The sequence below is a fragment of the Diadema setosum genome, chromosome 2 (genome assembly GCF_964275005.1).
Source record: "Diadema setosum chromosome 2, eeDiaSeto1, whole genome shotgun sequence".
NCBI classification, from domain to species: Eukaryota; Metazoa; Echinodermata; class Echinoidea; order Diadematoida; family Diadematidae; genus Diadema; species Diadema setosum.
Window position 1 is genome coordinate 39,257,260 of NC_092686.1, and position 14,667 is coordinate 39,271,926.

Here is a 14,667-nt window from a genome sequence, read left to right on the forward strand (position 1 = left end):
TCTTTCTCCCTTTTTCGCTCTTAATGTCATTGAAGATTGGATTATGTGTCTTTCATGCACAGCCAGCTATACTCAAAAATCCTGAGATATTGATCCCTTGTAGTATCGTTGCAGGCTTTTTTCAGCATCATTGAATGCACACTGCAGTCTTGTATCTCTTGCTGTGGGTGGATTGGACAATAAAGTTACTGACTATTTATCAGTGTTTTCTTCCTAAAGCATCCATACAATTAGCAGAGGAGTAAATGCTGAGTACATGTTGCGTGATAATTACATTCATATTGTATATATGATCTATCCTCAGAAATTCCTTTAGGACGTACTTAAAATTTCTACTCCTCTTACTCTTCCTTCCTTGAGGATGAATCTTTTGTATGTTTTCAATCTTATTTCATATTCAGGCTCAAAAACAAAACTTGTGACTATCCCCCCCCCCCCCTTAAATCTGGTCGCAATGCCAGAGTAAAATCTGTGCACTCCGTAATAATTTTCTCTTTTCTGCTCCATTTTTACTTTGGAGATCTGTAAATCAAACAAATAACTTGAAGTAAAATATCTGTTTGGTTTTCCTTTTCAAAAAAGCAAACAAACAAACAAAACATCAAAAGGTCCACATATTTTTCTTCCTTTGTTGACTTGCATGTAAAAAAAGATGCTCATTTAGTGAGATCGTTGTTTCAATTAATGTAGAGTGGAGTGGGAGGAGCAAAACTAAATTTGATAAAATTCTGCTCACGTGTGTTTTGAGAAAATCATTTTGGTTTGTAGTGATGTCCCAGCAGAGACTAAAATGTGTGATGTGCAAGGGCTTCTTTGTCTTTGTTTAAGTTGATGAAGATTGCCAAGTCACTGTTCAAGTGAAGGAGAGTGAAAGATTGACTGATCTGTGGGTGCGTTTGAGCGCTCAAAAGTGAAAGCAAAGAAAACCAAAGTGAACTGAACCAATGCGAACCGTATTGTACTGTGCCAGATGTGGAGCGTTACATAAGTTATTTGTAGAGGGGGTCACACATTTTGTAGCAACAGAGTCATTCACCTGGCGCGCTGAAGCTGCAATGTGCTTACATATGTCCCGAACAAAGAAACAAACTCTTTGCATTATGATGTGTTTATATGTAACACGCATTCTTCACATGCCAACTTCTGGTATGGTTTTGCTCTCCTTTTGGACCACATCGGGAAGTGGTCCACTATTGGCTCGGTACAGCATTGTGCGGTATACTTTAGGAGCGTTCGAGCACTCCTCTGTAGTGGCAACGGTATGGTTCAGTACGCTTTAGGAAAGTGCTTGAACGCACCCTGTGTCATGCACAATTCATTGATGTGTTTCTCATGATATTTGAAGTGGTGCTGGATTTTACTAGACAAGTTGTGCGTACCGGAGCTTTCAAGTATCTCAATAATGTTTCAGTGTGATAGTGCATTTTTTGGTAGGTCATGGTGTAACTTGAAATCCATGTATTTGATGAAATGAGACTTGATATATGCAGTAATAAGAGACAAGCCTGTGTCATGTTTCATGTGCATGGCGACTATTGTTATTGTTGAAAAGCACTGTTGTAAGTGTGCAATTTTTCTACTGATTAGAAATGATTTGTCAGAAGTGTCTGCATATGGCTGTGCCATCATTTTTGTTTGTTATTGACTTATATATACAGATGAAATTGCTGGTCAAGAAAAGAAGATTGTAAATAAACTTTTTTCTATGGTGTAATGTATTTAAGAAGAAGAAAAAAAAACATTTTCTTAATGTGAGACTATTGGTTCTAGTGTCTGTGAAATTTGTACAAAAAAAAATAAAGTGCAAATTTATTCTAGTTAAAATGTATCTCTCCCTTTTTTTTTCTAAGGAAAATAACAGGTGAAGACCACAGATCAGCAAATATATAAACAAAATGGACCAAATGTCAAAGTTGTGACCATTTTGATAGCAGTTTTTATCTATGCCAAGGAGACACCTGTTTTTAAAAGGTTTGTAAGATGATTTATAGCAAGTAGTCAGAGCTTTCTTTTCTTTCTTTTTTGTCATGTGTTTGTATTGTTAGAAATAACACAGAGCTATTGCTTTTAGTATACTCGCTTTGTAATGAAAAAAAAAAATCATGTTGTGTTCTTATCAGGAAAACATTCCCCCTCAGTGTAATGTGAAATCCTCTTCTGTAATGACATAAGAACATAGCATTGGATGACACATTAAGGCATGCAATCTATGTTAAATGATTGGAACATTCTCTGACCTTTAATAGAATGTCTTCCTATTTGTGAGCATTTATCCCATAGAAGATCAAAGAAGGCCACCTAAAATGTAACTTTCAACTCTTGATTTTGTGCTCTTAATTTAGATCACCACAGACTTTTGCATATTACATGGATGTGACTACATGTACATAAAATGCCTCCCACATCATATGATAAGATCACCTTTCATGCAGATCGTTATGCTCAATTGAATACATATATAACCTTTTTTATGCCTCCGCCACGAAGTGGTGCCGGAGGCATTATGTTTTCGGGTTGTCCGTCCGTCCGTACGTACGTCCGTACGTCCGTACGTCCGTACGTCCGTACGTCCGTACGTCCGTACGTCTGTACGTCCGTACGTCCGTACGTCCGTCCGCTTTCGTTTACGCGATAACTTGAGTAATATTTACTGGAATTTTACCAAACTTGGTCCAAGTATGAAGTATGATGGGGCAACGATTTGATAAGATTTTGGGTGAAATCGGCTAAAGGTCAAAGGTCAAAGGTCAAGGTCAAATCATGAAATTGTATCCGTTTACGCGATAACTCAAGACTGTATGGAGCAAATTTCACCAAACTTTGTTGGAGAATGATGTATGATGGGACAATTACTTGATTAGTTTTTCAGTGAAATCGGACAGAGGTCAAAGGTCAAAGATCAAGGTCAAATCCTAAAATTTATCTGTTTATGTGATAACTCAAAACTGGATGAAGCAGCGTTCACCAAACTTGGTCCAAGGATGATGTATGATGGGACAATTAGTTAAGTAGATTCTAGTGACATTGACAAGAGGTCAAAGGTCAAAAGGTCAAGGTCAAATGCTAAAAATGTTGCTATTTCCCCCATATCTATGCAATGCCCACAGTTATTTTCTTGAAACTTAGTGTAGACATGTACTACTGCGTAAGGATTCTCCAGAGAGAGTTTCATGTCATAAGGTCAAAGGTTAGGTGAAAATGTTGCAATATCACTTTTCTCGCAAATGGTTCAATGTATCTTCATGGAACATGGTGCATATGCATGTACTGACTGGCAGGGATTATCTAGGGAATTTAGGGGTCATGGGTCAATAGTCAGGGGTTCAAAGGTCAAGGTCAACTCCTCAAAATGTTACTACTGTATTTCCCTCATACATGTATACTAGTATGCAATGATTGCAGTATTAGTTTTAAAAGTGTTTAATATATGTACATGTATTACTTGATGGAGATTCTCTTGGAAATTTCCAGCCAGAAGGTCAAAGGTTAAGGGTCAAAGGTCAGGTTTAAATGAAAAAAAAATATTTTGTACTGTAATTACACTCTTTCTTCATACCTTGAAAATTATACTCAATGCATAAACTTATAATAAGGTCGGTCAGAAGTCAAGTAAAAATTTTCAATTCCCCAAATATGTGTACCTGCACTCTTTAATAGACAATTATAGCAAACCCAGTTCGTGGAAAGTGAACATTCAAGATATTTCTGACAAACCTGTTATTTCGATATTTTGCCAGTTATGTGAAACTGCCATCACACATTGTCAAGACATTGTACTATACACCTATTGGGAGAATCATGCATTATGGCGGAGGCATCAGTCGCCGTAGCGACATTTCTAGTTTTCCCCTCTATGCCTTTGTTTTGTCATTAAATACATGTTTGTCACACAGGTTTCTCCAATCCGTTGGTTTTGTTGTAGTAAAGGTCTGATCAAGGAGGTTCTAGAGAATGGAGTCACAACCATCTTATTCCCTTTGCTAGATGTTCGAAGCCGCCGCTCAAAAATATTTAAAGCATGTGCCAAACAGGATCTGCAGCGCAGATACGAAGACAATTGACTCGTGTCTCATTGCATAATCACCAGCCACTTTCAAAGGAAGATATGTCTTTGTGATGGTAATTACTTTTCGCTATCCCTTCTTATAAAAGGTAGGTGGTACAGATACGAGGATGCGCGAATAGAAATTGAGCAAAAAATGATGAAATAAAGATGAAAATTACTCGACTGGGCATACCTGGGCACTAATCTGATATATCTATCAATAAAGAATTATACTTGAAGATTATTCCATATTAGTTTCATTTGTGGAAATTAAGCGGAAAAGTGATAAAACCAGCTTTCCAGGATGGTACAGTTGTAAACATTTTCACATGATACAGCTCTGATTTACACTTTTGCACAAATTTCTGGACAGGATAGACTTTTGTTTTACATGCTCTGTCATTAAGTGAAATTTCATTTCATTTGATAAATAAATAAGCAAAATATGACCAACATTATGATAACATTCAAAATGAATCTTCAGATTGCTTGGCAAGACGGCGGCTTGGAACATCGATCATCAAAGGCACAAGTGCACCTGTGGAATTCTTTTGTAAATCAATAGAAATCTGACAACGCTACTGTTTGAATAATTGCAGCCAGTTGGAACTCCATATATAAAACCTCTTTGGTCTGATATTCTACTCTGCATTATCATATTTGTTAAAACTCCCTGGAGGAGACTATCTATGTGGATAATTTACATTGACGTGTAGTCTGCCGATACCAGACCCCCTTTATTCACTATATACAACATGTAGGTCACTATTCACTGTAGCTCATTATCTCCTTGTATTCACAAGAACCTCATGTGGAATGCACAATAAGGAGACATCGGGGGACTGGTGGTCATTGTTGGATGTTGTGCGGACGGGGTGTTTGTTCCTGTTCTACCAAAAATTTGTTGATACCATGCTATGTTTCACATGCTCAATAGCACCTGATACATAGTGAATCAGTGCAGTTGCAAATCACTCTTTATGAATTTCAATGACAATAATAGGAAACAAAACGAAATAGGTGCCTTGATTGTCAACATACTCTTTAGGTCTCAAAATAATAGTCATTACGCAGTGTCTTCCTCTTGGACAGGTAAGTCCCTTGTATGTTTTATTTAGTTGATGATAGTACACATTCATGCATTAGATTCTGTGATGTAGTGAAGTGGTCATTTCTCAGCTTTAATCAGGTGTTTAACTTTACCTTATAATGCCATCAAAAGCTCAAAAGCAGTGCGTTTAATCTGGCTTTATCAACTTTCAAGATAATCTATTGACCCATTTAGTACAATTTGATTTTTGCTGTAGCCCAAATTTCCTATAGACACCTAGCCGAGTATATTCAGGACCTGACTAGACCGTGACTTCAATGGGTTAATAATTGAGACACTGTTGAGCAGCTATCGTATCTGCACATTTCAATTGATGATGGGTGAGTCTTATCTTTATACATGTATATCATGACAAACTTTTTATGTACCAGGTAAACCTTTGCGCACTGTCATGATGAGCTCCTTTTTTTTTCTTTTCTTTTTTTGGTCTTTTTTTCAAGGTTTTTGAGGTTTAGCAATAGATAGACCTCTTTTTGCATAGCCTAGATATGTGATGGCTAATATATCTTTCTCTTTTTTTCCTTTTTTTTTTTTTTTTTTTTTTTTTTGAGGAGGAGGAGGGAGTGGGGTGGGGTCTAGTTCTGCAGTGTATAGCGGTAACAGCAACAATAAGTCACAGATTGCATTGAATACAATGTTCCCTACCTGTGTAGGCTGTGTATCCTCGATCTACTCCAACTCATTTTAAATCATCTCTTCTTTCCTCTTAAGCATCTCAATTAACTATACACTTGCTCAATTCCAATGAAATTTTTCTTCAGAAATGCCTAGTGTGGATTTATTTGTCAGTGTACTGTACTACAGATGATGATATGTTTTTCCATTAAAAAAAAAAATATATATATATATAATATATATAACTTATCTTGCATTTTGTAATTTGTATAAAATTTGTCAGGCACACACAAGAATGTTCATCTCGTGAATGCTTAGTTTTGAATTGTATACAATGTATGCCTAACCAACCATGCTTCCATATTTATGGTGGTGAAGTTGGGATTTTGTAGAAAACAGAATACAAGTATTTAGTCTAGTGTGTGGCAGCAATACTATACAGTCGTATTTACATCAAAGTACCAGTAATCTATTATGCAGGATTCCTCTTTTTTCCTTTTTTTTTTTTTTTACATATAGCCCATGCTGCTTTCTTTTGATATCACAAGTTCATAATAACGTGATTACCAGGTAGACCACCTGTTTTGAATGCAATTTTGAATGCATTAGTGTTTTTAATACATTGGTAGACATTGTTATTGTATTACTCGTTCATTGTACTTGTTCCTCATGTACATTTAATGATGTATATGCAAATTTTGCAAAGAGGTAATACATGTATTGGAGAAAAAAAAAGTTTTGTTTTTGTTTTTGTTTTGTTTTTTAATGAGGATTTCTCTGTTTGCCATGGAAAATGGACCTGTAATTCAAAAGTGTCACATGTCCGACAATCTCTAGAATGTTGGAAGAGTGAATACATCATGTACCTGCAGATGATTATGTAAACGCATTTATTATGAATGAATTAAACAGACAAGAGGTGGAAAAACAGAGCACAATTCTGATACGACCTCGGGTGTTGTTTTTTGTACGACTGCAATGAGAGTACATCTATCTCCACCTGTGTTTCTAATCTGTATCCCGGCTGGAACAAATATTCTCTCTCTGTCTCTTTTTGTTTGTCTGTCTGCCCGTCTGTTTCTCTCTTTCTCATGCAAACACGTAAACCACCACCATCACCGTCACGCCCAACATTTTCCTCAGCAAAAAAAAAAAAAAAAGAAAAAACACATACATTGTACACACATATATACACAACCACCACCACCACCATTAACCATTGCAAGAATTAGTCTGAAATTAGTATGAAATTCAGATATTAAACACCCTCTATAATATTGGTCAGGGTTTGATGTATTTCGAGACTTCACGTGGCTGTAAGAGACTGAGCTGTAACATGAACATGGGGATAAGAAATGGACTTTTGCTTTACAAGTACAGGGGTGGATCCAGGAATCCCATAAAGAGGGGGTGCCTTTACAAAATTAGAGGGGGCGCATGTGCTCCCCAGATTTTTTTCCTTTTATTTCTTTTGTTTGATCAATGAATAAAGGGGGGTGCGTGCCCGCTGTGCCCCTGCATAGATCCGCCACTGAAGTAGGCCCACTTATTATTACCAGAGGTTGACAGATGATGTCATTGACAAAATCTTAGTGTGGAAGATTTATTTTGGGCGTTTCCAAGTGATCCCCTCCCCCCCCCCCCCCAAAAAAAAAAAAAAAACATGGTAGAAAAAATTATTACTGTATGTACATTAACAGTGTTTTATGAAACGATACATGCCAACATGCATGTGCATTGCATAGTCCCTTTTATACCAAACAAACACTGGCACACACACACCCTCACACATACATATCACACACACACACACACACACATCTATATAGGCTGACATACTCAAAACCAAAAAAAAAAAAACCAAACAAACAAACAAATAACAATAAACAAACAATGAAGGCGTAATTGAGAGACACATCCATGATGAGGGCTGTATTAATGATCTCATTTTTAAGCACAAATAAATATGGCTGCATGGTGACTAGACATTCAAAGAACTAGAAATACAGAGAAGAAGAAGGGGGAGACATGTTAAATTGGCTGTTCAATGAGTGGCGACTTCTTTGATAATCCTTAGAGAAAACTTGTAATTATGGGTACATAATTATACAGTATGTCCCCCCCCCAAAAAAAAAAAAATAATAATAATAATAAATAAATGAATAAATAAATAAAAAAATAAAAAAGTAAAGAAATAAATAAATTCATTAATTAATTTAAAAAATAGTAATAATAATAGTAATAATACTACCAGATTTCCGCATTCATAACCTTCAATATGATGAAACTGTATCAATACTATTTCAAGGTCTAGAAATATAACATCTTACCCATATTTTTGCCAAAAACCCCATTTAATTTGGTTTGTGGTTGAAGAGAAATGTGGATCGTTGTAAACCTGTCATGAGTCTGATTCTTCCAAGTTTAGCACTTGGATGCTCTGGGAACTGCACATTAATGTGTGAACACAATGGACAGAACGTGGCGTGAAGGGATTCCTGACATGCTCTTCGAAGATCCTCATTTCTCTTTGACCACTGAAGCAAATCGGATGGGGTGTTCTGTAAGATGTAGGTAATAAGTTACAGTTTCATACCCTGAAATTGTATTTGGATTGGTTCACTATTTTTAAAGTTATCATTGCAGAGGGAGCCGTTGTATTTTTTTTTTTTTTTTTTTGGGGGGGGGGGAATACGTTATAGTTATAGTTGACTTTTTAATGTAGCACCTTGCTCAGAGAAGGGAAGCCTTTAACTCCCGTCTCAACCAGAACTACATGTACTTGTACCATCCCTTTAAAGGGAGAGAGAGAGAGAGAGAGAGAGAGACAGGAGGAGACGGTGATCGTGGATGAGGGAGGGGGGGGGGGGAGGTGAAGGGGGAAGGAGAACAAGATTTTGTCCGTAAGAGGTTTTTAATGTCCTGGGCTGATTTCTTGTAAATTGAATAGACTGAATAGATTCGACAAAAGACATGTCAAATTTCACATATTTCTCTGTACCTTTTTTGAAAAAGAGTGAAAATTAGATTTGATTTGAATTGAATTGAATTGAATTATAATATGATGACAAAAATACATCGTAACCTCGATTCAAAACAGCAGGTAAGAACTAATACGCTCTGCCATTATTTTTTAAAGCAAATGATAATGCCGCCACACCGGAAATGATGTACATCATATCATCGCCATCAAATGGTAACCTTGCCTACTACTGATAGTCTTTGTGGATATCCGTAATCGTATATGGGAGATCGACAAAAATGTGTAGCAATTTCTCTCTTTTTTTTAAAGTTTCCTTTAAAAAAAAATCGATATTCTGAACCCACCTAGAGTTAACTCCAAACTTGTTAACCTGGAATATTTGCGATGTGATCAAACATGCTAAAAATAAAGAATGTAGGGCCCTAATGAGAATTTATAAGATTTTTATCATAATTTCTAGAATATATACCTTTGTGCAACAAGTGAGATGTCGGTGGAAAGGTTTCAAATTCATGAAATTCTTCCGTCGAATTATTGTTAATCAGTTGCAGGTTTTATCTTGCTCCGAGGATGGATTTTCTGCAAAATGTTTAAAAGTGATGCTTCACTCATTTTGCATTTAATGAAACTCTTCTATAGAAAAAGAATATGAATTGAAGCGCTATCTGTGATTCGTCGCGCCATTTTTATAGGGTACCATGACGACCACATGCGCGCCATTTCAGGTATGCTGCCTGGTGGCGCCAATCCGGGCATGCTTTACAGGTGTGGCGCCACTATGAGGAGTGTACATTAATGATGCGCCGTAAAAGAACGCCATTGTGAGGGTTCATTTCTGAGGTGTTTGGACGTACTATATATAATGACTGAATGCAGTAGCACATTTTCCTGAGAGTGACCACCCTTAGAATTGATAGGGATGTTTAAGCCCAACTTTAGTTGAGTTAGGCCTAATAGTAGGGCCTATCAGTGTATGATAATTATACGCTTCGGCTTATACTCAAGATTTTGATTTATTTTTTTTCTTTACAAGATCATTCGCTATCATATCACTAATAAGATCATGTTTCATCATGCACCAATTAACGAAACCTCAGAAATGTTTCGATCAGTAAGGTACAGTGTACATTAATGCACTGACTGGATTACGATTTGAGTGTCAGTGAGTTTCGTCGCCATATTTGCAGGAGACAACTAAGGTAAACCAAGGAGATAGCTCCTTGGGTAAACTAACAACCACAACATGGTCGCACAACTTAGAAACCTATATTACATATCCCTCCCCCGGCCATCGATCACCCCACCCCTTATCTGGCAGTTATTAGGCTGTATCCTATACATTGTAGATCTCATCAGATTCTTTTGCTATTATGTTTCATCCGTACTTTGAGTAAAAAAGGGGTGGTTATCATACCCACAAGATTTTGTTTCCAAGAGAGACAACTAAACGAAGCGAAATCATTCATATACTATCACTATAGTAAGCGTGTACAAGAATGTATGTATATCTCGGGGTTCATCCAACCCTTGCTTTTGAGATTACATCATGTGCCACGAATAGGACCCATACACCATCGTCATTCATGAACGCATATATCGCACAGTCAACAGGGAAGTACAGTACCGTACTGTATGACAACACATCGTTGTACACAGAGTTTGTACCGGATACAGCTCAGAAAGCACAGCGGAATCCGCTTGGTAGTGCAACGATACAAGTACATTTGTCATCAAATTGACGATATTTGACCACCGCTATACTATCAAAAGATGGTATGATTGATAATTGATGGTAAGTGTATAATACAGGAATTGAAATTTGACATCGACGTGACGGGTCGTCAGACGTCTAGTGTTAGCTGAGCTTATGTATGCAGTATAGAATCTAGTCAGAACCTTCGTACTGAGCTGAGATACTAGTTGCGTAAATATCATGGTATGTAACCGTATGTATTCGTGTAGTGATTATGTTTCTATATTCTGTAACATTGTGTCACTCATATAACCTATAGGCCTCTTAGTCTTATGACTGTGATGACGAGTGTACACGTACACTGTTAGAGAGTGTTTATATTGCCAGCGCTTTAATAACAAATATACCAATTAAGCTACAGTATGTAGGTTTCTAGCACCCTTGCGGCCTTAAAATTGCAAATCACATTAGGTTTCAGGACAAGTGTATACATAATGTCAAGTTTACATGTCAGATATGTCTCGTGTGTATTTATAATACAACCACAATGCAAAACAAATGGGTATGTACATTCATTGCTCCATTTTCATGTTACATATTTGTTGTAGCTATGATTGCATGTGTCTTTTGCATGCATACATCTTTTTGAAAATTAAGCTTTTTTTTCGGGGGGGGGGGCATCCAGCTAGGTTAAGTAGTATCAATATTGGGAAGTACAGTAGGCCTAATAATGATGGTGTTTTAACAATTCTGTATGCCCATTCAGGCAACTAAGTTTTCTCTTTTTTCTGTGTATGTTTTATTTTAGTTCTCCTTGATGTTGACATGTGTTTCTTGTCTCATATCTTCACTGGGCTGGTAATTGTGTAGAAATCTACAGAGACCAGAGACAGATAAATGTATAAATGTACATGTAATAGAGAAGGAAGTTTCTACACTCATTCAATTTGTTGTACCACACAGCCTGCGGCTACGTAGGCTTTCAGATCCGCCGGGCTGTCCGCGGATGCTTCAAGTCTCGCTCGCAAGCAGAAGGGGAGAATGCAGAGAAGGCAGGGAGTCCACCAAACAGCAATGGCAGGTCTAACTGTATTCTAAGGGGCAATGACAGCAAGGGTGAGAGTCTACAGTGTAAATTGCAGTTACTTGTACGTATGCATCCTAATGATAAAAATACATACACTGTAGTTTTGAAGTGCATTTTCCACTGGAGTAAAGCGCTTGGCTTCCAAAGTATCAGGACTGTGCAATTAAAACCCAGACAGTACATTCATACTTTTGCATATAAACAAATTGTGCATGTACAGCACATCAGTGCTTTAAAATAAATGAATTCAAATTTATGTACTTTTTTGCAATGAAAATCATGGCAGAAATGTAACATTATGAATTATGTCCCTGACTTGTATCAACCTCCATAAGAAAAGCAACACCCAAAACACATAATATGCCCTGCATTAGATGTTAGTTCCTGTTATTGTTTGTTCATTTTGGTTTGTCTTTCTCCACCCCCTGAAACAACAACATGGCACCAGCATTTTATGTAAATTGTTATTGTTTGTTGTGCTTTTTGCTTTTTGTTTTTGTGCTGTTTTTCTTTTAAATACAAGGACACAAATTTCCATATTCACTTAGCTCTTTTGCATCAGAATACACAAATTTTGATCACAAGAAGTCCCACCAGTTATCAGTGACAGCAGTTTTCAACTACATGTATCTTCTTTTTTTTTAAGTGTAACTGCACTGTTTTTATTGTCACTGCTACATGTTTCTATTTTTTGTTTTTAGATGCAGGCACAAAGTATCAAGAGGCCAATGACACAGCTGCAGGAGCACCACCACCTTACAACTGGGGAGGTGGATGATCTTAGTTCTACCCTTGGAGACTTGGAGACCTCAAAGAGGAAATCCTCATCTTTAGGTTTGAGTCATCAAGGGGTCCATAATTCAGCAAAGTAGATTTTCCTTTCATGGAGATTGTTATCTTAGGTTAAAGTTCTGGGTTGCATGATTCAGTGAAATATATTTCGTTTTGGTGGAAATATATTTTTTAATACAGATTTTCCTCAATGTGAAAAAATGGGTGATGCTGTCTGGCGCTTTTTTTGGTCTAAGTATGCAGAAGATGAATCATAAATTGAATCAGCTACATGTTTATGGAGGGGTGGGCATCTTTTAGAGTTGAGAGAGAGTTTACATAATAAGTAAACATGGGCATGCTACAAATGAAAACTGTACAATAACCATATTATCATCCACCCTTGTGGCCCTGCTGTGCGAAGTGCCTATTAATATTATTACCTTTATTAGTCATCATATCTTTGTATTCACACTTGCATGAAAACTTTTCATTTCTTTTCCAGACAAATGATGGCTTGAAGCTGAAACTAACCATTCCATGGTGAGAAGTTCAAGCTTGAGATAATTAATCTGTCCAGTAAATACTAGTTCTCTTGCTACTGTCGAATGCAAATGACAAACAGAATGGTTATAATCATGTGATAGAGTGTATTCTGCTCAATGGCTGTACTGTGTTGTGTAAAATCTTTTCATGAAAACATTGTCTACATGTCAGTACAACATACGTTCATAATACACTGTACATGGTATGTCAAAAGAAGAATGTTCAAAGATATTTTTACTGAAGAATGGCTGTTTTCTTCTCTTGACTTTGTCACTTTGAATTAGTCATTGAATTTTAGAGCTACGTACTGTATTATGTGGTGCAATGTGTTCAGCATGAGCACCTTCACTGTCTGGACAGCTGTAAGTAGCAGATTGGTGGTGGTCGTGCTTTTTCTATCTCAGGAATATCCTTGGAAGAAATCTTGATAACATTCACACTTTTGCATTTATGCATGAATTGTATTTCTGAAAATGTGCAATTAATTTGTACATCAGTTATGAAAGAACTTCATCCATGTTGCCCAACCGTGTACCTAGCTCACGTCTCACAACAATAGAGAATGCAACTGCTCATTGGTTGGAGGCTCTTTTTTTATGTGTTAGATTTCATCAAATGTTATGAAGCAATGAACAATATCCATGATAGCAGCATTTTCATAGTCTTTCAACAATTTTCCACATGCAAAGATGATGTTATTCTTCAAGCCTAAAAGTTACCAATTTATTTTATTGTGTATGTTTGTATAGGCTGTAATGCATTTTTCTTATAGGTGTTTGTACAGAGATATTAGTTTCAGGTTGTTATATTGATATAATGTTCTCATGTTGCACACTTTTCTATGCATCAGAAGAAATTAAATTGCTAAAACATTTGGATCAACTTGACGTGGCCATTTAAATGTGGTCATGTGCGTGTGCTGTTTTTTTTTTTTTTTTTTTTTTACTAGGATGTTTCATTAAAAGACAAAAATTGTATTCTGAATTGAGTAGATCAATGAGAAGTATTTTCTTTTTTCAGTTTTACTTATTGCCATCATATGCAGGTATCTGTATGTAAAGTACACTATTCACAGCCTGAGCCGACTATTTTACCCATATACAGTGTACCCATCTAGCAAGTTTCTAGGGGGAAAAGATCAAAACACAAACGACTTGCAGTATGTCTAAAGTTTATTAGGTAGTATGTGTGAGATGATTATTTACATTAGCGGACTTATTTTTATTTTAATACAATATACAGTTCACATGATATACTTACGCTGTTCAAGAGGTTCCCATAATCTAAATACCTGGTTTCTGGTAAGGTGTCTGTAAGTTGCAGTCAACTACATTTTTCCCCAGTGTTGTGTATCCTATTCACTGGTTATTTTTTATTCAAATCTGTTTTTATTGGCAATTATGTGATATAAATTAAAAGTCATGTCCATTTACAAGCAGAACTATTGTATGGCTCTTTGTATAGATCATTCTGTAAACGTTGACATTTTCGGAGTTGTGCATTTGTTATTTTGTGTGTGTGTGTGTGTGTGTGTGTGTTTATTACAATGCAAAATTCCTTTAGGTAGTTGGAGAAGCGCCATTTGGGGGGGGGGGGGTATAATTGATACTGGAGAGTAGGGCTTACATGGTAACACATTAAGATTGATGAAGGTGAGTGAGTTGAACGTGTCTCTCTTCAGGAGGTAGCCGATGGGCAAGAAAATACAGAACCAGATACATATGTATTATGTCCATCGTCAAGCGCATCGGTGGATTGGCGTATTCAGTACTGCACACAACGAACACAGATACATAACAAAATTCAGGTCCCAATT

The 14,667-nt window shown here is 36.7% G+C and overlaps 1 long non-coding RNA gene across 1 annotated transcript; it reads left to right on the top strand.

Moving 5' to 3' along the window:
• The first annotated feature begins 10,396 nt into the window (after positions 1-10,396).
• On the top strand, positions 10,397-14,284 carry LOC140243410 (uncharacterized). Its single transcript, XR_011902235.1, has 3 exons — positions 10,397-10,546; positions 11,411-11,563; positions 12,236-14,284. It is a non-coding gene; the product is annotated as an uncharacterized lncRNA (long non-coding RNA).
• Positions 14,285-14,667: the final 383 nt, after the last annotated feature.